Consider the following 20,426-nt stretch of genomic DNA (forward strand, 5'->3'; position numbering starts at 1 on the left):
CTTTTTATGTCACCAAAAATTAAGTTTGGTAATTTGGTATAGTTTTTTTAGTTAAGCCACCAAAATTTGTGACAAAAAACGTATAATATAATAAAAAAAAGATTATTTTAATTCACTAAAAATCAGGCGAAAATGGTATCAGGACTTTTGTTTTAAATTCGACTACTTTAATTTATGACCTTTATAACACATTAAGAAACCACCTATTTTTGTGAATGATACTTCGTAGTAACAAGAAGCGGAGTAATTAAATTAGTTATGACACAAGCAATAATAGGACAAGTGAAGTTATGGTTGTTTTGTACATACATTATGTGTTGAAACACTATTTCTACTGAAACCACCCTAAAAACAAAACGGAAGTTCAATATTTTACTAGCTCGGAAGAACATTCACGGCAAAAATTATATCAGCAAAAAAATTGGAACAGACTTTTCGTTAAGATCATAATAAAGAAGTATAAAAAATAAGCCACCTTTAAATACACGCCAAGAAGCGCTAAAACCTGTACTGAAAGAAGTATTTTCATATTTTTCATTAACCTACAAACTCTACTATTGACGATGTCATTTTCTGCATTATTTTAAAAGTTAGTTATTCATTCGTATTTTCATTACATCGCGGTATAATAATATATTTCGCCACCTTTACTATCGCTTAAATAGCTCAGTTATAGTAGCGTAAGACGACGGGCGCGCTCCTGACCTGACGTCGTGGGTTCGGTCCTCGGCAGTGGAAATCTTTTTTTCTTGTTTTTATTTTTTTTTTCTTTTATACCCTTTTCAACCCTCTCTTTTTAAATATAGATTTTTTTAGTATTAGATTTACAGCCCATTTCGTTGAAATTTTGTTAGACACATGTAATGCAATAAGTTTAAAAATTGTCTTTCAGTATTAGTATTGATTGAAGGTAACCTAAGGTTCAACATCGTTCCTACTAACCGCAGTACTCTGTCTTAGCTAACCATCGCTAGACGATATGCCCTTGTAATAAGGATTACAAATGTACAGTGACAGTTGTCCGGTATGACTCATAGATTTTTATATATTATTCAGCTATATTGAGTTGTTAGGCCAAAAAGTGTGTCCACATGAGAGGGTAAAGTTGGGGCTGGTCTCCCTCTCGCACTTATTGCCACTGTCAAAATTATTTAAATGACGTCATCACTGTCATTATTTGGGGATACCAGTCAATATTCAAAGTTACTACCAAGTGTCGTCCTGTATGGAAGTGAGTGCTGGGCCACCAAGACGAATGATGAGAGAAGACTGCATGTGAATGAAATGAAAATGTTGCGATGGATGTGTGGTGTGACAAGACTGGATAGGATTCGGAATGAGTATATAAGAGGAAGCCTGAAAGTAGCGCCAGTGACGGAGAAATTGAGAGCAAGTAGATTAGCATGGTATGGGCATGTAATGCGGAGGGATGAAAGCAATGTTATAAAACGAGTGGTAAATATGAAAGTGGATGGATACAATGGTAGTGGAAGACCTAAGAAAAGATGGATGGAATGTGTGAACAACGATATGAGAGTGAAAGGTATTAGTATGGAAATGACGGCTGATAGAGAGAAATGGAGGAAGATGATCTGCTGCGCCGACCCCAAATAATGGGAAAAGGGCAAGGAAATGATGATTCAAAGTTACTACCAAATCTACTAATACCGAATTAAAGGTTTTTTTTAATTGCGCAAATCTTTGGTTTTATGGCTTCATAATAATGACTTACCAATTCGTTACAAGGTATTAATATCCTTGCCTCGATATAATACAAAAATCATTTATGAAGTTTATAAACTTAGTTATCATACAGGTAAAAATACTACTACTATAGTAATCTCTTTAACACTGGTCACACGTGCGAGAGGGACACCAGCCTCAACTTTGACCCTCTCATGTGGACACACTTTTACTAGTCTAATAAGAACGCCTTTCTGCACTGGTGATAAAGTTCAATTTAGTATGGCAAAAAAAGTGTGAGCTCAGTCCCTATTGAAGAAAGTCCATGGTATGACTCAATGAAAAATTGCCTAAATAGTAATCGGAAAACAAGCAAAAAGGGTAGAATATATTCCTATAAGTTATTTCTTGTGATTACATTACAAAATGAATGTATTATACATTATAATACTCGTTGTAATTGTATAGATTTAAATATAGTACATTACATCAGAGGCCGGGAAAACGAGGATTTCCGGCCAAGTGGGTATATACGGCCGAGCGAGCGTGCGAGCGAGGCCGGATAGGGATACGAGGCCGGGAATCCGTTTTCACGCCGAGGCATGTATAGTGCTTTTCTCAAACATACAATGAAATAAAAAAAATTATCTGAAGGACAATATTTTATTTATTAAGTGACAAAATACAAATACACTCAAACGTCAAGTGTGACAAGTATCCAGGTCACACAAAAATTAAAAAAAAGTGACATACTTTGCAGGCCTAGGCCTAAAAAATAATATGAAATCCCTTTACAGTCCTCTCGAGTTGTTGCGCCCAAAAAGCGATACTTCCCAGCCCATTTTAAGGAACGTAAAGACAATATTTCATTGCATGTTTGAGAAAAATAATTTTATTAGTTCAAATTAATGACCGTCAAGGAACAAAAACTATTGAGTCGCTATTAGACCGTTTTCACATTATCCGATCCGATAACGGATGTCGGAAGGATATCAATAGAAGAATCCAAGATTCCGCCTGTAATGTATGGGATATCGGTCCGACATCCGATATCGGATCGGATAATGTGAAAACGCACTTAGGTCTACATTTTACACTTTTTAAAACCAAGATTAATTAGAGTCAGTTGTATGGTCGGTATGTAGTGTAAATAAAAAGTCGAAAAGTCTATTTGCTAAAATACTATTTGTAAAAATACTATATTGTAAAAGTACTAAAGTAAAAAAAAAATACTATTTGTTATGTATTTTATATTTCAATAGGCAGGCTTTTGTACCCATATTACAGTACTTTCAATATGTGCTATCCTATAATTAAATTCGAACACTCGCGTAGACACTTCTAATATTATTTGAATGGCATTACCAACATTAAATCTCCTTTTGAAAATAAATTTTAAACAATATTCCACTATCAGATCAGAGCCGTTGGTATTTAATTTAAAACAAATGCCTATAATAAATAAATCCGATCCGATTAACCTTTGGGTTGTCTGCTGTCGAATTTAATTATTTTCATAGAAAATATTTTAATTTGTATCCTTCCAGCTCGAGATTCTTGGAAGCCCTGTAAATTTTTCTTTGTGACAACAAGATATGACATTTATTTCAGGAAATTTACACATACATACATTACATACATTTATTGTAATAAACGGAGTACAAGTGACCAAGATAAAGATGATACAGTAGGGTATTCTTAAAGTTACTTAATGAAGAAGTAAAATTGCGGCCTTTTTTAGATATTTCTATTTATGGAATAAATTGGAAATATCTAATATTTACCTACATACTTATTATATATTGGTAGCGGCTCCATTCGTTCAATATTCGTTCGCAATTCATTTTGACATATAAGTCATTTGAGCATATTATGACAAAAGGTATTTTGATAAAGAGTTTTTAGTGTGTCGCAGTTCCATTTGCAATTTTGATACCTAGGTCTTTCTACACTAAGTTGGTTATGGCATGAACGATTTTTTGCCTAAGCAGATAAGAAGTTTAGAAAAAAAATTTGTTATGAATTGTGCGTCTTTGTATTTAAAAAATGTCATTGCAGTAGCTTGTACTCATCAACTTATAATATAAATAAAAAATGAATTAAAAAAGCTGTAATATATACGTTAGCGACACTGAGATTTGAACCCGTGACCTGTGGCTTGTAAGTCTAACGATAATCGCCGGGGCTATACCTGGCCGTGACATATGGGTCGAAATTAGATTTTGCATAGCTTTCGCGTGTTTGTAACAAGCGTTGCTTCAACGATTCTGAAGAATGGAAGAATACATTTCACAAGATGACGGAGATCTGTCAAATGGTAGAAGAGAAAAACGTGAGATAGATGTATGTACTGACAAGTATATACTCTTTTCGACGACTGTCAAATCGCATGCCTAAAATAAATATGTAATTTTTTTAATTACTTTGGACTTTATTATCGGTGGGAAACGTCTGTTTTTAATCTACCTAAAATATTACTTATGTAGAAATACGCATGTAATGAGGAGGAACACTCAAAAGATATGACAGATGGCGCCACCCTATTAGTCCGTGAGACGTGAGAGTGAGAATCTCATAATTATGTTTTTTCTCTCTCTCTCACATATGAATGACAGTAACATGCCTAGACTCTTGCATAGGCGCCGCCTGGCGGGGTAAAATGTCAGTGTGCCTCCTCATTTACGTTAATGTGTAATAGAAGAACAGAATAAGAAGCATGCGACACGGCTCATCACCTACTCTCGGCCCAGCTCCACTGGCGTGGTAGTTTGCCATATGGATTCCTAAATGTAAGACACTAAGGTCCAAACCAAACCACGCAAAAAATGTAAATATATTATTATATTAAATTAAAGTATTAAATAAATGTCAAACTTATTGGGTGGATTATCATGCTGTTAATATTGTTAAATAGGGACAATAAAAGTCAACCTCGTACTATTATCTGTTTCGAATTTGCCCGGTCAAATATTTAGATTTTTTTATTTCCATATAAATATGTTGGTGGTTTTTATATGTTAAATATCTAAAAAATTATGTGCTATTCATTTCTGCTTAAAAATATCTGTTATTATATCAGCTCTAGAGCACGTTAGACAAAATTCAAAAATTCTATATCAATAAAAATAGTTTTATTTCCCGTCATATGTTTAGGTGGCTTCGGGTTGTAAACCTTAAAACTGATTTTTTTCTACATGTTTCCACCATTAAATTACTGTGAGGTATTTTGCTGAAAGAAAACGCTTATTTTCTGGGCGTAGTTTTTTTAATATCTTCCATTCCAAACTATTGGTGGATTCGTAAATATAGGTTTTTTAAATTGCGATTAAGCGCTGTATATGAAATAAAACTACTGTTATAGAATTATTTTCAAAAATTTCGTACCGGTCTTAGGCTAATTATAGACCTGAGTATTTGGTATGAATTTCAATTTAATACCTCTACGCGTTTATGAGGAAATGGGTAGTAAGGTTAAAATTATTAAAAAAAAAAATATTATGTGATGTAACTAAAAATTTATGGTTTTCGTAATTTTTCCTTTATCTATGCTATAAGACGTTGCTTCGTACCAAATTTCAAGATTCTGAGTTCACGGGAAGCACCCTGTAGGTTTTGATTCCCTTGCAAGTGTCGAAAATTTGCGGCATAAACGGCTGTATCTTTTGATTGCGTTGGCTTAGAAGTTTGATTTTTTTACAGCTTCAAGGGACAGTAGACCTGAGTAATTGATATAAATTTCAGCTTCATACCTCCACGCGTTCCTGAGAAAAAGGGTCTTGACAGACGGACGGACGGACGGACAGACGGACAACAAAGTGATCCTATAAGGGTTCCGTTTTTTCCTTTTGAGGTACGGAACCCTAAAAAACGTTGATTTTAACGCTTTTATCTGTAAGTACTGAAGGTAGTTTACCTCGCTTACATACTGCATCCCACACCTGGGCCGATGGTGAGCTCTGGAACCTAGGCACATTTTTCTAGTTGCCCGGAACGTTATCTATCCTCGGTACCCATAATAGTTTATTTGGACACGTGGCGTCTGTTTTATCACATACAGATTCTCCTTATAAAAAATAACTCGTCACCTGCGTGCCGAGCAAGTATTTTGTTGGCACTTTACCTCTTTGTTTTTCTTAGACACTTCGGAAATTTCATGTACTTTGTGCTTGTATTTTATTAAGAGGAATATACTCTTTAGTTTAAATAAGAATTTGATGGCCTGTGATCCCTATATCTTTAGAACTGAGGTAAAATGTGAGTATTCGGACTTATTGGACACGGTGTACATATTCGCTAATGAAATGAAGATCAACTGGTGTTGTGTTACTTGATATACGCGTATAATAATTATCAAATGCTTGAATTAAGTACATGGGGTGTCCTTCATTCTAAATGCCATGCTATAAGTTGCAGTTTACTGCTTGCCTAAGACTATAGTAGTTAACATAAATACCGACATAAACAGTACACACTGAAGCAGTATCCTTTTTAATAACGTGACCTAGTGAGTTGACCTTCAGCAGGTACTAAAATATACTAAACTAGCTTTTGCCCGCGGCTTCGCTCGCGTTAGAAAGAGACAAAAAATAGCCTATGTCACTCTCCATCCTTTCAACTATCTCCACTTAAAAAAACACGTCAATTCGGCGCTCCGTTTTGCCGTGAAAGACGGACAAACAAACAGACACACACACTTTCCCATTTATAATATTAGTAAGGATATTGTTTAATATTGAAGAACCCGTTGGCGATTCAGTCCAGTTTTAATTTTAAAAAATACCTATGTAACTGAAATTTCATTAATAATCATAATATCGCATGTAATTGACAACACACATTTTCTAAAATGTGTTTTGAAACTGACCGTCAGTTTACCTACATATATTTCCTGACAGATGTCGCGAAATCGTAAACGAAACAAAGGCAAAAACCAATACCACTAATTATAGTCTTAATTTAGCATATATACCGGATTAAGCGACAGAAGATTCCGAAGCAATTCCTCTTGGAATTCAAGAACTATAAAGGTTAATTTAGACGGGGCACAAACATGCATGCGATTTTAGTTACATTGCGGGCTGTTGAGCTAACCAAACACCCCAATGTAAACCCACGTGCGAGTTCTTGCACCGTGTAAATGGGCCGTAAACCAAGCGTGAGTTCTTCCTCAGAAACTGGTCCCATAGCCGACATCTCTATAAGGAAATTGCTCCTAAACTTGCATAGTTATAATCGGTTGAACTCGAGCAAAAAGCAGCATTGTGATCGGATTCACACGGTGCACGGTGCAACACTGGGACTTACTTTCAACTACCTATTAATTATACGGTGTTTTAACTGAGATGAGATTGTACAAGTATGTATACAAGTAATTGCTTGGTTCTATTTTCGTGTGAACTGTTTTTGTTTTTGCCAAATTCGAGAGAGGCTTTCTATTTGCAAAAAAGTAGATCCATATGCTGCTTGTTTTGGTAAGGTAGAACTTACAGATAGGAAGAATAATTTTATTTACTTATACAATTAGGTATATATGTAGTAGCAAAAGTAATGGACTTAGGTTAGGACTGAACTAGACTTCATACTATGTAATTATAAAAAACTTTTAACTTAGTGCCACGTTTCTAAATATGATAAATAAAGTTGGTTGGTAAGGTTTAAGGTTGACTGGTAGAGAATCCGTGTGGTGACGGGTTAAGAATTTCACCACCCCCTTTCTTCCCGTGGGTGTCGTAGAAGGCGACTGTGGGATATGGGTTAAATTGTGGCGTAGGCGAGAGACTGGCAACCTGTCACTGCAATGTCACAATTTCGTTTTCTGTCAACCCCTTATTTGCCAAGAGTGGCACTGATACTTCAGTAGTTTCATGTGCTCTGCCTACCCCTTCGTGGGATACAGGCGTGATTGTATGTATGTATGTATGTATGGTAGAGAATGCCTCATGGCATTAAGTTCGCCTGTTGTACATTAAGTTTGTCTTTTGTGCAATAAAGTTTATATAAATAAATAAATATCATGCAGTTGATGACAATGATGACTGATGACGCTTCGCTTATACCTAGTCGTCGTCTTATCTCATTTAGAGTTAAGTGGCTTCTTAATGAAGTCCTTTACATTCTTATCATGGCTACTACTTTGTCTTCCGCTTCCTTACTTTGTTTCGTGACAAATTATTTATGAGAAGGTCTACTTATCTAATCACTTACTTGAACACAAGCTTCTACCATAAGTTTATGACGTTTTATTTTACGTTACTCGGTAGCATAGAAAACACGGACAATGACATTCACTCTATGGAGTACAGCGCCCCCAAATGGTTACTCACTAGTATCAAAAATTATGTGGAAGAGGAAGACATGCTGCGCCGACCCCAAGTGACTGGGAAAAGGGCAGGATAATGATAAATTACAAATATTTAGAGGCCCTGAGTTTTTAATAGAAAAGCAACATTTGATTTAGATGCCAGTTACACGTTATAAGTTATAATACTTAATAATATAGTGTCTGACGCGATTGCTAAAGCCCGTCATATATTGACAGTACAGTATACGATAGTAAACTCTTGACATTTTGTGGTGTCCGCGGCACAGATTCGTATCTACAAGCTATTACCAACATAACTGACCATCGCCATACCTTACAATATTGTAATAAAGTTCACAATACATCAAATAAACAAGCTAACGAGCCGCTTGTTTGTGTAGCCTCGCAACGAAGATGTACAAGCGTTAAATCCACGTTAAATCGGAGTTGCAAAATAATTCAACAATGCTGTCACGCTCATAAACTTGTATAAGTTTTCAACTTATTCCAACGGTGTAAGTGATAAAATACGTCTTCTAGTTAGTTTTTTTCAACTTCGTAATGGCGTAATATTTAATGATGTAGCATAAACGTACAAGAAATTGTATTCGTTTAGCGGTAAGTACTTGGATAATTGATGTCATTTATAATTAAGCATTCAAAATATTATTTTTAAAATGTAATAGAGTTGGATACTGTCAAAGTTAGCATTCAATGGTTCTCTAGTTACGATATTTCTGATATAACTTAAAGGTGTATCTAGAACATACCAATCCATTCTTAAATGAAAACATGAATTTGACTAAGGGTTGACCTAACTATGTCCTCCGTAAAATACTTACCTACTTCGATCGGACCACCTTGTAATGACAATGCTAATAGTTTAAATACGAATAGCCATTTATTTATTAAATAAACATTTTACTAATTAATTATTCAATGGTGACATTCGATATTAATATCAATAAATTGCTTAGCTAACACAAGTCAGCATTGTAAGGATACTTTCATGTAATGTACTCTGCCAAACAAGTCTGTCAGTAAATAAGAACAAAGAAAACTATATGCATCCATTTCTTTATGGTGCTAGAGAAAAGAATACCTATAGTTTTCTTTGTTCTTATTTACTGACAGACTTGTTTGACAGAGTATAGGCATGTAATGTAACTCATCATTAGGTGTTAAAAGCCGGGCGCTCAAATTAAAACAGTGAATATGACGTGACATGTATACAATCACTGTTTTAATTTGAGCGCCATCGCCAGAACAGGTTGCGCTATTATAGTTATATCGAAAACACGAATATATAGCGCGCTTTCTGTCGCACCTACAAGTCGTAGCTAAGTGTGACAGAGAGAACACTACGTATTCTCATACAAGTATTTGATCGTACTTAAATAAAAGTGAGAATAGATATGAATGTGCAGCTGTAAGTTCAGGGTCTTAGCGCTCGAAGCTTGCTGACCTTTTTGGGCCCTTTCTAGTTCCGGAGCAAGGATAATACTTACACATACAATTACCTACTATACTTCGGATCATACGGTTCCATTAAGCAAATATTTTTGTGTAATATACCGTGTTTGGGATTTGAAAAATACTAAAGAAGCTTTTTTATTAAGCTGCTCCTATTCTAGGATTAAGTTTTTACTCATCTACATCATGCCAGGTAGATTTAGCTGATGCGAGTTTTTTAGATACTTATCTACTGGTTTTTACATGTATGAAAAGTACCTACCCAGAATCTGAAATAGAGCTACTCACTTAATTTTGCCAGAAACTGATTTACAATTTTACATGATTTGAGATCTCGCACGAAACGTCAACAATGCGTAACGTATCAACTGATATCGCGGTTTAACTATATTCTACAACACAAGTCATCTTGAGCTTACCACGGAGCTCAGTCAATCTATGTAAGAATTTCCTAATAATATTTATTAAAATAAAGTAGGTATCCAAAATCGCATACGATTTCCATCGCCGTCTAAAAGTGTCTTAACGTAAAACGGCGCAGACAGCAAAATACTAATTTTATTGTAATTAAACACCTATGCTTATGCTCAGCGCTTCCTATAACTAGTTCACTGCATTCTGACTTTAAACAGTACGTAAATAAGGTATATAAACACGGGACATGATAAGAAGTGTCGGGTTGCGAAGTTACATTTAGTGTTATCGTTATGCAAAGGATGTTGTGTCGCAGAACCGGTATCAAGACGGGTTTAGACTTCATTACAGTACAGTTAGCTGAAAAAATACTTTAAATTTATAATTATATTCTATAAAATACATATCTTATTATAGATGTTTTTGTTTATCAAAGTGTTGACTAACGTAGGTAACACTAGACGATACAAATTTCGAAACTGTTATTTTACCATTCTACTTAATCATTATAAGCGTAATACGAGTAGGAGTATTATAATATCAGTTTAGGCTCGGAGTTTAATGCATGAAAATAATCTATACGACTATGTTCCGTGACTTTTCGAATATCGTATTTAGTAAGGTAATTTTGAGTGCAAGAGTAAGGCTAGCGGTTTAGTTACTAATGCAATTTCAATGGTCGCTTCAAATACATATTTTGAGCGATATGGTGGCGAAAATAATATATATGTGTTGCTGAAAATACACACACCACATTCCTCACTAAGAAGTCTATAATACGATTTGAGAAGGTTCACCTATCATCAGATAAATATAATAGAAAACCTGCTTACTTACAACGAATATAATGCACCAAAGCGCATAACTTTACTAGAACTACTAGCAGCACCTTGTAATGTATACAATTTAAGTCTCGCAGCCGGCTGATGCTTTACAAACATAGATACACCTGTGGGTTACAATACGGCAAAAACAAAATGAACCTATGTTTGGTTCATGACACCTGTGCAAATAGCCACCATTGACTTAATCATGACTGCTTTGATAATTACTATATTTTCAGTCAAATAGAACCACTGAGCGTCGCTGCGCTGCGCTTGTAAGTTTTGACATGTGCTCGATGAAAATAAAACTATGAAAATAATAATTTCTACCTTAATTTATTTCGGATCTAGTTACTACCTTTACAAGAACAACAATGATATATTAGAATAAGTGGCTGACTTTGTAAAACGGGACTAAATCGATACGTATGCTTAGATAGAATGGTCTTTAGTTCTTTTTCAGTACAGATAGTGTTTTTTTACGCACTAGTGCGAGAAGTGATTCATTATATGCCAGGTCGAAACTTCGGAGGCTCATCTGTACTGAAAAACGTCGTACGATACACGTGCGAAAAGGAACTTCGTAACTCGTGTCGATTTAAAACACACCCTTCGGTCGTGTTTCAATTTATCACCACTCGTTTCGGACCTCCCTTTTTTCGCACTTGTATCGTAATGTACTATATTAGCACACCTCAGTAAGACCATTCTTCTTTAATATCAAACTGAATTAGTAGTCTGTTTTATTGAGAGCGTTAACCAACTAATTTTATAACTTCACCACAATTTGCTTCGTGCAATAATATCATTTTGTCTAACTTATGAAACTTGCGGTACGATCGTGACCCAAGATTTCAGTACTCTATGTGATTTATCTACACGAATAATTATTTGAAGCAAATTATTCAGAGCTGGACGCTTAAAACTACAATTTAACGGTTCAATAATTAGGTCTAATTTGCCTAGGTCCTGGAAATATAGACTGGTCGCGATTAGCTCACCACACAGCCGGCCTAGCCAACTTGACAATCGTTGACGGTATGTGGCCACCAAAACGCAGTCTGACTCTGCCGCGCCACTACAGAAGAATGATAAGCGTAAGAGATTATGACATTAGCTACCCGTACCCAGGTCGGATTACTCACGGTACTCAAGTTTGATCAGCGACAGGACGGTATTAGAGTCTATCTGAATTAATTTTAGAAATCAGCGGTATCAAATTTCAATGTCATTTTGAGTGATCATTGTTAACGTTGGCGTTGTCATTTAATTAGAAATTGCTTGTACAATGTCAGGTAATTAGTTCAATGATATGTCATTGTTCTTTTAAATTTCTAATAAAAATGGCCCAATTCATGGATCATTAAGTGCGTCTAAAATTATGTCTAGGTACGATATAAATCGGATACAATATAATTATCCGATTCTAATATTATTTGTGTCAGAAGTGACGTTTTCGTGATGAACGAGATTTTTGACACTGACAGCTAGAGCTAATCCTTTCATGTAGCTTTTAGTTCGAATCGAGCAAAAAGTCTACATTTTTAACTTAATCACTGTCATGTTGGTATTACATATTTCCGGTAATTTTGAAGGTATTGTTGATCCAGTCCAGGTGACATAATTTTTGGTTCCTATGGTAGTTTACAAACAAAATACTACTAAATACATACATATATCGCTTTCTATATCACACTTCTATTGATGTTCTGATTGGTACTTACTACAATTGAATATAAAGATTTCCACAAGGCTTTCCGCTACCTCAATTAAGCATAATGGCCTAAGCTTCCGTCACCTCTGAATAGATAATTCATTAAGCATCATCGCAAACCCTGCGAAGCTCGGTAACCGGACTCCCGCGCAAGCCTCTCAGCTATCTCCCTCTCTCGTATCAAAACCGGCGCCGGCGTCTTGGATTAGCAGTGCTTGCATGATAAGGGTTTTCTGACGCCCGGTGTAATGTGAGCTCTATCGGACCGATATCAACACGCACCTAAACGAAACGAAACTGAAACGAATAAAACACAATAGCGATTTGTTAGAAAGACTAAACGATATCTATGTGGAATATGCGCAAAAGATTTTAGACACTTAACATGTTTCGATTCGAGTGTTCATAACAGCTATATATCTTAGTCATCTATACTCGTACAATATCCAAAGCGCCTACCGCAAAATACGTTCGAAGTTTTGCCCCCCAATCAAATTCCCGTATGAATTTACAAATGTGACAAGAGTTAAAACTAAAATTCATAATAACGTTGGTTACCCGAATAGCAGCTGATTTCCATATCATATCTAAACCTTAACGTCACTCCTAATGTCGTAAGATTATCTCTAGGTTTTAATCAGGATGCTGCATATGTATGCTCGAATGAAGTGCACGCTTATACTGGTTTTATAGAAGCTGAGGCTTCGCATGCGATTGAAATGAGACATCAAAGCCTCCATGCTTCGTCCTCGTCGCTCCGCCTGTCACTGCGCAGACTGCGATATGCGCGCGCGCAGTATATTGTAACTATCGCGCGGTGTAGACGCGCGCATGCGTGAATAAAGAAAAACAAAATGTTGTGATTGTGCAGGTTTTCATAACCTAAAGTTGTCCACACATGTGTTTTCGTAAGTGAAGTGTATGCTCAAAGTGTATTGAAGTGCTAATATTGGAATTTGCAGTGCTGAGACTTGTTAGCCTTGTGTGCTACCGCGGCGAACAAATTCGCTGTCTACTTACGATTAATATTTAAATGTTGCGATAGAATACGGACCATACGCTTCAGGGTCAAACAGTTACCGATAGGTGCTTGTTTTAGTTAGGCAATGTCACTACGTACCTATTTAACTCCATAAATTGAAACTTAAAAATCTGTAATTATGGTTTATACAAAGCGTAAGCGACCATAACATCTAAAAATATTGTTTAACTTAAAGAGCTTTCTTATCTAATCTTATAGATAAAACTCCTCACAATCACATACTTAAAGTTAAAACATAACTCTCCAACCCATTAAGAGTGTACACACGTTTTTCTGGCAGTTGGTGTAATGCGTCACTAATTACATGCCATTCGGCCCCATTGTTCACCCGGTGCACTTGCGGCCGTGCTAACTCTTACCAAATAGGATATGTGTGACTTGCCTTTACAGAAGGGTTCTTAACACATTCAATGCGAGCAACAGATATTTGTGTTGCGCTCCTGGCCGAGAATGTGTTGATCTTCCAGAGGAGGGCGATTTTTGAATCTCGCATTCGGGATATTGTCACAAAAATACCGGTTGAAAACGGTAACTTGCTTATTATTTTCAGTGACAATTTTCTGAATTCGAACGTGTGAGACTCAAAAATCGGCCCGTAGTGCAATGAAGTCTAAAATCAAGTATTGTCTTCAGTTTTGCTTCTTAAACATAGAAACAAAGAATCATGAAACCGAATCTCATTCAAACCATATGTACATACTTATTGTATACGCAGAGAAATTTGAAATCAGAAGTCTTTTGTAGGGAGTGATTTGTAGGGAGTCCCTCTGATAACAATGTCTGCATTGCATATGAAATATAAGAACTTTACACATGAAAAGCCACATACGTACGTGAACACAAACGTTTGCCCTTTTGTTACCTTATTCGCAAAAACCCACTCTTGTATTTATACTCTCATTGTCCTTGTGACCAATTGCAAATTACACCCACGCGAAACACGTTTTAGGTACGACAATTTTGATCCGTCCTGTCTAAAGGAAATCTTAAAAACGTATAAAATGTATTCCCAAAAGGGAAAGCCAGAGCACATGAAAAGTGCTCAAATTTCTACCACTCATAGCAATTAAGGGGTTGAAAGAAAACGAAATTGCGATATTGCATTGCAGTGACATATTGCTAGTCCGTACATCTCAATTGAACCCATAGCCCATAGGTTTTACGACACCCACGGGAGGAAGAAAAGGAAAAAAAATTTGGGGGGGGATTCTTAACCCGTCATTACACAGGCCACAATAGTAATATCATTTTGATTCAAGTTCTAAATCACTTTGCATTTTGCTTCGCGGTGTCGTGAGTGCAGGCGACCTATTTGGAAAGGGGCAATTGGCAAACAGTGTAGTAGGAGCCGATTTGGCTCACTTTCACTCGCGTTCCCTTTAATATTACGTCGATTTACTTCTATTGATTTTCAATTTACTTTGAAATAGACACGAACTATATTTATAATTATGTGGTCATTTTATCCGGCCCTCATCGGCATCTTTCTGTCTGGTTGTTATTATGTGTATTTTGTCTTACCTGTGTTCACGAATAAATGTTTATTCTATTATAGTCATTAGAGGCGCAGGATTCTTAAAAGAATTTTCCACTGAAATAGTACTAATAAATAAAAGACTAGATGTCAAAACTGTAATGCTAACTCGGAACAGATAAAGCTACTTCAAAAAATTAAAACGAACTACATACATAAGTCTTCATGGAAAGGTATTCCACAAAGGATTACGAGTATGTAGTCCTTCAAATATAAGCTCTAACATTGTACCTAATTTAAAGACTTTAAAATGTTTTACAAAGTTTCCAAAGGTCAACCTTCTTTCGTTCATTGCGCTAAACTAATAATGATGTACAATGTAATTATTATATTGTTTAAGTAATATTGTATACCCGAAAAGGGTTACCGTTGAGACATATGTTTGTGTAAAAATTGTAATCCATTGTACACGGTAAACAAGCAAAACAACCAGTATGACTTCTTCATAAACTGTTATTTATACACACACCACAACACACATGTTCCTTATCAGTAATTGTTATTGAATCACTTTTCTATATTTCACACTGCTATTCAATAGTTGATTGCTCAATTCGTAATTGCTTCCACATAATTGTATTGTACGAACGAATAAAGTTTTAACAATCTAGTTAGATTGTTCAGTACAGCATCAAAAGTAGCTGGTCAAAAATTTTTCAGCAGTGTCTACCATTAATATATGATATATGATAATAGATGTGTATCTATTATTAGAGAGTAGAGTTTATAGAAAATTAGAGTAAGATACTTCTGACCTCGAATTGCCCCCGATTTATCAATGTTTAGACAATCAGGATGTCAGGAACTTTTGGAGTATTGTTTCATCTGCTACTACTGATACTGAATTATACCGGTATAGAGGTACAATACTTACTTCCATTGGCAAAGGGTCTTGGCCTCCTTCACAATCTTCCTCCCGTTGTCACGATGTTTGGCTACCTTCAGCATCATCATTTCATAGGCCTCCCTTCGTGTACGCCACTTATCCCGGCCCTGGGCTAATCTCAAGAAGTGCCCCGCAGTTTTTCGAATGTCATCCTTCCTCAGGTCTTCTTATACCTGTATTAAAATATAAACTGTTAAAAGTTACAATAGTCAAAGTACCTGTTAGATAAGGAATCGTTTTGCTAGCTCACGTAATAGTTGGTATATCTATTAGTCTATGTCTTGCAGAGGCTTGCGAAGGTATTGCTTAATTTGTGCTATGTTAGCAATGAAGTAAGGAATGGTGAATAAATCCAACGCTGTTAGCATAGCCATAACTGGAATGGTTTAATTAGTTATAAACTGCAAGTAATTCATCCTAGGAAAATTAACTGGCTCTTTCTGAGATATATATTGAGTTACCTATTGCAAAACTGTTAGGTGCTCACTGTTCTCTAAGGAAAAAGTTGTGATAGTTCAAAATACTGTCAATTTAATTTTAATTACTCGTACTATATGTGTACTATAACTATAACGTACTAAAAGACCAAAGCTTTATCTTTCAGTGGTTCTTCTCAATATCCGGTCAATAATTGTACTTGCATTGCGGTATAGTTTAATTAATTACCTATAAACTACTTGTAATTAATTCTAGGAAACAGTAACTGTATCTTTCAGCGATTTAATCAATGACTCTAATTCATTTCCGGTCGCAAAGTGGTTTATAGGAATCGTTTAGAAAAATCTTGCTTACTTATGTTAAAAATCATGTCAATATCCGTCCTTGTTGTAGCTTTATTTCTGAGGATCGGGAGGAAGTAGCTTGGCAGCCTCCTCCTATCATTTGTCTCCATCGACTTTGCTTGTTGCCAAAGGTGGCCTTTTTGATTAGTCGGACCATCTAGTTGGTCGGAACACGCGTTGCACACAGCTATTAAGCAACAAAATTGATTTAAAACAATATCTTAAGGCCCGATTAGATCTCCTATCTTCACACGTACTTACGCTTGTGGAAACGTTAAATTCCATAGTATTAAGAGTGCTGGTGCAACTGGCATTGTTCCCAAGCCGAGGTTGTTTCGTTTCGTACACATGCTCTATTGATTTGCGCACACAATTCACACTTGAGATCGTAACATCGGTTGCAGGAAGCCATTGTTTCTGTGAATCCGCGGATGTTTTGATCGGACGATTATCTGGTGCTTAACGTACGTGGAATAATAGGTTACAAAGGGTCGGTTGCACCAGATCATCTGTCATCGTTAAGTGTTCACAAAATTTTATCATTGCGAAAATATTGCTAGTCAACAAATAGGACTGTCGCGTTACTTTTATTAATATTTTCATCCTCTCACCGCAAAAATAAATACCCCATCAAAAGACAACAAAACTTCACAAGTGTAACTTTTCTCTATTTCATCCTCATCATCATTTCATCCTCAAGAGATGCAAAAGATGTTGACGGAATTTTACTGTATCATAGTTCACTGAGAGTAGACTAAGTGATGTAGATCAGTTCATCAACTGTGGTACAAACTGATCTGAATCGAACTAATCTGGCATTAAGTTACGAAAACTCAAGTAGACCTGCGTATGATAATTTAATCTGGTCATGGTGTATCAAGCCATTTTTGTAAACGAACTCGCTATCTTTCAAATCGACGTGCTGCCCTAGATGGGTTGGTACGTGGACATTTTGTAAGAGCTTCTAAGAAAGAAATGGCCTTTTGCGGACAAGGACTGTTGGGCAACCGCTGAGTAAGATCCATCCGACGTCTGATTCACTTTGACGATATTAACTCACGAAAGTGGTTGGGTAATAAGCGTAATACTTGATAACGTTTGTAAATTCAACGAATAGTTGTAAAATACTTTGAATGTGTCGATGCTGATTCATAAGGAGCGTGAGAAATCTGATCTGACACGTTTTAAGTTAAGTGAGGTTAAGTGCTTGACTTGAAGAAATAGTTGTTGTATAATTTACAACTACTTATAACTTAAAGGGTTACCTTCACTCATTGTATGAACTTTAAGCCCTTTATTTGTAAAACAATTCCTTACGAATCTCTGGTAAATTTTGTCTCATTTTAAGAAGCAATACGGCATGTGTACGAAATAAATATATTCCGATTAAAAGTATTAAAACCTTTTTCTACTTTCTTAAAGTTAAGTAAGTAGTTCACGCGTATGCATTTAGGTCACTTGGTCGATACATAAATACATAATTATGTTATACTTAAAAGTGCTTATTAAATGCATCTGGTTTCCTTAGAAGCACGTTTAATATTGCTCCAGAGCTCCAGTTGCTAGTTGTCACTGCGAACTGTGATTACTGCGCCGTTACGCTGGTCGGAAACTAGACCGCGGCCTGTCACACGAGAACCTCTCACGCCATTCATACAAATTATTGATTCACATTTGTATGAACGGTGATGTGCGCGTGCGATGAAAACAGGCTCAATGAAGTCTGTGAGAATACCAGAGCTTGACAGTGTCCCACTAAATGCCACTTTCAATCTTAAGTCATGGTCAATAACCACAATATTAAAATTTTAGAACAACCCCCGACCGCGACATAGTAGACAGATTTTCATGAAACATGGCTAAGAACACTCCCGACTAACTAGCTTTCAGACAAAAAAAAATCAATCTAAATCGGTTCATCGGTTCGGGAGCTACGATGCCACAGACAGACACACACACACACAGACAGACAGACAGACACGTCAAACTTATAACACGTTTTTGCGTCGGGGGTTAATAAATGAGACAAAAAAGTTATCTGTGATGATTTAACCTTTCTAAACCAAATTCGACGACCGGTCTGGCGCAGTCGGTAGTGACCCTGCCTGCTACGCCGCGGTCCCGGGTTCGAATCCCGGTAAGGGCATTTATTTGTGTGATGAGCACAGATATTTGTTCCTGAGTCATGGATGTTTTCTATGTATATAAGTATCTATATATTATATATATCGTTGTCTGAGTACCCACAACACAAGCCTTCTTGAGCTTACCGTGGGCCTCAGTCAATCTGCGTAAGAATGTCCTATAATATTTATTTAAAAAAAAAAAAAAAAAAAAAAACTCCTCACCTCTCAGGTGATACTATAGTCCTACCTAAAGTTTCTGCATGGAAACATATAAAAGAACTGTATGAAATGAGATGTAGTGCGAAAAGAATTGCCTTCGTATTGTTACGTAAACATACGAACGTGTCATGCTATTTCAGTCAGTCTCAGTACAAGATGTACTGACATTGACTGAACTATCATGACAAATACGAACGTTTCCGGAAAAATACGAAGGAAACCCTTTTCGCACTACATCTGAATACAATATGGATCGTACACAATTTTTTTTTTTTAATTTGGAGATATAATCAATTAAAATGCTGCAATTACAGCTATATTTTTAATGAAAAAAACCGGCCAAGTGCGAGTCGGGCTCGCGCACAAAGGGTTCCGTAGCAGCAAATAAAAATTACAGTTAAATCAACCTATCTCAAAAACTATAAGAGATACTTTGATCAAACCAAAAATCGTTGAAAGAGTTAATTAGCATGCATCACCTCTATTTTTTTTAGAATTTTATACCCCGTAGTTATAAAAATAGAGGGGGGGGGACATACTTTTTACGACTTTGAGAGCTGATATCTCAAAAACCGTTCACTTTAAGAAAAATGTTTTTTAGAAAACTTTATATAATTTTAAAAGACCTTTCCATTGATTCCCCACACGGGTATGTACATCGAAAAAAAAATTTTCATCCCTCAGTTACATGTATGGGGGGCCCCACCCCCAATTCTTTTTTTTACTATTTAGTGTCATAATTTTGTAGCGGTTCATACAACACATATTCCCATCAAATTTCATCACTGTAGTACTTATAGTTTCCGAGTAAATCGGCTGTGACAGACGGACAGACGGACAGACGGACAGACGGACAGACGGACAGACGGACAGACGGACATGACGAAACTATAAGGGTTCCGTTTTTGCCATTTTGGCTACGGAACCCTAAAAAGCGGTGGTGAAGATATCGATGTCTCTTTTAGATTTTAATTTACATATACATTATACAAAACTATTCTAAAAACATAAATCAAAGTTACAACAACTGAAATTTTGAAATGCTTATCATTTGTTTTAGGTGATATTTTGTAATTCTTGTTTTGGAGAATCACTCGTGATTTTGGTTGAAGACTGTCGAAATTATTTTAGGTAGGTTAAGGCCACGATATAAGATAAAATAAAATACACACAAACATTCGTTATGTTGCTGACTATAGAATTGTTATTGAAGCCAGTAAGGAAGTGATTATCTCATTCAATGTAAATAACACATTGCCATAAATAATTTTAACCAGTAGTACGAGTAGTAACTACTCTCGCGATGATCCAAAATGAGTGTTGACGTCCAACATAAGATCCCTTTTTCTAAGTCTAAGAGCTACTTTACTCGGTCTTTGCTAAATAATTTGAATAAAGTCCCAATAAAAATAAATTTTCGATTAGCCA

The 20,426-nt window shown here is 36.0% G+C and overlaps 1 protein-coding gene across 5 annotated transcripts in view; it reads left to right on the top strand.

The window, feature by feature from the left end:
* The window catches only part of LOC125242546, a 181,460-nt gene that overhangs the window by 143,502 nt on the left and 17,532 nt on the right, over positions 1 to 20,426 (top strand). Inside the window, exon 1 of one of the 5 annotated variants that reach the window (XM_048151301.1) lies at positions 13,188 to 13,317. The exons of 2 other annotated variants lie outside the window; for them this stretch is intronic. The gene's annotated coding sequence lies outside the window, so the exon portion shown is untranslated. Of the gene's footprint in view, positions 1 to 13,187; positions 13,329 to 13,477; positions 13,496 to 20,426 lie in introns of those variants that run through there. 2 more of the 5 variants (XM_048151300.1, XM_048151302.1) reach the window with 2 other exon arrangements.

Source organism: Leguminivora glycinivorella, chromosome 3 (genome assembly GCF_023078275.1).
Source record: "Leguminivora glycinivorella isolate SPB_JAAS2020 chromosome 3, LegGlyc_1.1, whole genome shotgun sequence".
NCBI lineage: Eukaryota > Metazoa > Arthropoda > Insecta > Lepidoptera > Tortricidae > Leguminivora > Leguminivora glycinivorella.